We start from the raw sequence: 4,066 nt of genomic DNA on the forward strand, positions 1-4,066 counted from the left end.
ATAAAGTGTAGTGTCACTATCATAAAAAGTAGTGTCACTATCATAAAGTGTTGTGTCACTATCATAAAGTGTAGTGTCACTATCATAAAGTGTAGTGTCACTATCATAAAAAGTAGTGTCACTATCATAAAGTGTAGTGTCACTATCATATAAAGTAGTGTCACTATCATAAAGTGTAGTGTCACTATCATAAAAAGTAGTGTCACTATCGTATAAAGTAGTGTCACTATCATAAAGTGTAGTGTCACTGTCATAAAAAGTAGTGTCAATATCATAAAAAGTAGTGTCACTATCATAAAGTGTAGTGTCACTATCATAACGTGTAATGTCACTATCATAAAAAGTAGTGTCACTATCATAAAGTGTAGTGTCACTATCATAAAGTGCAATGTCACTATCATAAAAAGTAGTGTCACTATCATAAAGTGTAGTGTCACTATCATAAAGTGTAGTATCACTACCATAAAGTGTAGTGTCACTATCATAAAAAGTAGTGTCACTATAATAAAAAGTAGTGTCACTATCATAAAAAGTAGTGTCACTATCATAAAATGTAGTGTCACTATCATAAAAAGTAGTGTCACTATAATAAAAAGTAGTGTCACTATCATAAAAAGTAGTGTCACTATCATAAAGTGCAGTGTCACTATCATAAAAAGTATGATAGACCCTAGATGTGCCCTCTGGTCCAAAATAAAAAATAGTCCAACGTCACCTCAACTTAGGAGTTCTGAGACGCAGCTGGTCTTCCATCATGTCCCCCAGAACTTCGCAATGTTTACATTTAACATGCCTTCTGAAAAGTAAAACTAACTTTTTGATAAGAAATATTGTATGGAAAACTATACACTAGAATGTAGTACAAACACAACTTGTCTAGGGTTTACCTTGCCTTCCGCCCGAGTCTAGCTAAGATTGGCTCCAGCCCACGGAGACCGCGAGAGGGACAAGCGGTAGAAAATGGATGACTATAGTACAAACAAGTACAATAGTTTGATGAAGTGATGTAACAACAATGTACAACATGTTACTTAAAGAGTGGACTTCTATGGTATCTCCTTCCAGCTGCTTCTCCGTCAAACACACCATCAGCAGCTTTCCCAAATTTTCATGGATAAATGTCCGCCGTTTAGATATTATTTTAGCATCCTTAACTGGTGTTATCGACCCATTCTGCGTCAGTGTGACACAGACTAGCATTGCTACACCCCAACTGCTTCACCAAGTTTCTCTTTAGATATCCTTCTTGAAAATGGCCTTGCAAATATATGTGCTGTGTTGTCTAATCATAAAAGATGCAGACGAGGCGTGTTGGCCTGGTTCTTAAAGTTTACTCCACAGCGTGCTTATCCAAAACTCCAAAATAGTTTTTGCGAGATCTCACAATAGTTTTTGCAAGAGCTCGCAAAAGTTTTTTTTCCTATGTCAGTGAAAAACAGACACAGCGATGGTGAACCGCAAGTGAAACAGACATTCCGGTACTATTGTGAAGTGAATTATATAGCGCTTTTCTCTAGTGCCTCAGAGCACTTTTACATAGTAAAACCCAATATCTAAGTTACATTTAAACCAGTGTGGGTGGCACTGGGAGTAGGTGGGTAAAGTGTCTTGCCCAAGGACACAACGGCAGTGACTAAGATGGCGGAAGCGGGGATCGAACTTGGAACCCTCAAGTTGCTGGCACATCCGCTCTACCAACCGAGCTATACCGCCCCATTGCCTCTCTTCATTTGTCTAATGTCCTCTTTTGGGACCTCTCTAGACACTAAGAACCGCTCCAAATCGTCCTCCATGGTTGCAACTAGAGATGTCCGATAATCGACCGATAAATGCTTTAAAATGTAATATCGGAAATGATCGGTATCGTTTTGTTTTTTTATCGGTATCGTTTTTTTATTTTATTTTTTTTGTTTTTTTTAATTAAATCAACATGAAAAACACAAGATAAACTTACAATTAGTGCACCAACCCAAAAAAACTCCCTCCCCCATTTACACTTATTCACACTCATTCACACAAACGGGTTGTTTCTTTCTGTTATTAATATTCTGGTTCCAACATTATATAGCAATATATATCAATACAGTCTGCAAGGGATACAGTCCGTAAGCACACATGATTGTGTGTGCTGCTGGTCCACTAATGATAATAACCTTTAACAGTTAATTTTACTCATTAATTACTAGTTTCTATGTAACTGTTTTTATATTGTTTTACTTTCTTTTTTATTCAAGAAAATGTTTTTAATTTATTTATCTTATTTTATTTTATTGATTTTTAAAAAAAAGGACCTTATCTTCACCATACCTGGTTGTCCAAATTACGCATAATAATGTGTTAATTCCACGACTGTATATATAGCAGTATCGGTTGATTTCGGTATCGGTTGATATCGGTATCGGTAATTAAAGAGTTGGACAATATCGGAATATCCGATATCGGCAAAAAGCCATTATCGGACATCTCTAGTTGCAACTGACGTATTATGGTCCCACAACAGAGCACAGGTGATGGGTAGGCTCCCGCATGCTCCCGGTCCCCCATCGCTGTGTCCGTTTTACTTCCGGTTCACTGACATAGGAAAAAAAACTTTTGCGAGATCTCGCAAAACATTTTTTTCCCTCCATGTCCCTTTAGGGCAGGGGTGTACAAAGTGCGGCCCGGGGGCCAGTTTTGGCCCGCCACTTGTTTGCTAATGGCCCTTGGCAGGTTGTAGAAATTGAATGAGTTTATTATTTAGACTAACACCATCCCCCCACCACATCCCACCTCCCCGGATTGTAATTAATCAAATTTAAATAATCAAATGTATATACTTGTTCTTATGCTTTCTGAGCTCACTATGTTCACTGCTCGCTGTACCTATCCTACGAAGTAAGACCTACACTGTTTCAATGTCTATTTCTCAGATGATATAATTGTTGATGACTGAAGTGCTGATATCAACCAAACCTAAGCCCCCCGCCCCAACCCCCTCCACAGCCCACCCCCCCCGGATTGTAAATAATGTAAATAATTCAATGTATATACTCTGATGATTAACTTGTGTGATTACTGTGTTATGCTGATAGTATATATTTATACCATTAATTGATCAACGTGGACCCGACTTAAACAAGTTGAAAAACTTATTCGGGTGTTACCATTTAGTGGTCAATTGTACGGAATATGTACTGTACTGTGCAACCTACTAATAAAAGTCTCAATCAATCAATCAATATTACCGAGACGTTATTAGTAATGCTGTCAAACAATACACTTTTAAAGTCAGATTAATCACACTTTGGAAATTGGATTAATTATGATTAATCACAACTATTACTCGCTTGCATGATTTCATTTAACTTCAAAATTTTAATTCAATTAAAAAGGCCTCAATAATTGGTTACAAATGTAATGTCATTGTTAGAGTCCGTTTACGGTAAAGGAGCAAAATAAACTGTGTGATTAAGTGCGTCTTTACATGATTAATGCAATATTTTTGGTGATTGATCGCGTTAATTTTGACAGCCCTCGTTAGATGACACTTATTTTCTTTCACCTACAACACAAAGCTAACAGGGATGTTTTGTTCAGCTAGCTGAGCATATATTGACATACACTGGTTGGCTTTTAGCATCTTTAGAGAACAAAATGTGTCAAAAATGGCCCCCACGTCCTTCCGTTTTACTGAATGCGGCCCTCGCCGGTTAAAGTTTGGACACCCCTGCTTTAGGGGCTCCGTAGATTGTATGTGAATCGGCAACCGGCTGTACTGACAGAATTTGTTCGATACCTAAAAAGTAAAAATTCAGTACCCATATCTAATGAAGATGCTGTGAGAGGGGACACAAGCTGTGAGATGCAAGAGCAAATTTCAGCCTTTACATGATCCCCATTAAAGCAGAAAGTAGTTTGCTAATTAATCGTCTTTCTGCTTGTAAGATGATTAATTAGCATTGTTATTTATTTTACCTTTCCACCACTTCATCTTGCCCCCCCCCAGTTTTGTGTCTCTATTTTGGACGCTGACAAGGAGGGGGTAGTGGGGGATGGGGTCAGATGCCTGAAAGGGTGACCTCTCCTC

This window comes from Entelurus aequoreus, linkage group LG04, assembly GCF_033978785.1.
Source record: "Entelurus aequoreus isolate RoL-2023_Sb linkage group LG04, RoL_Eaeq_v1.1, whole genome shotgun sequence".
In the NCBI taxonomy this organism is placed as follows: domain Eukaryota; kingdom Metazoa; phylum Chordata; class Actinopteri; order Syngnathiformes; family Syngnathidae; genus Entelurus; species Entelurus aequoreus.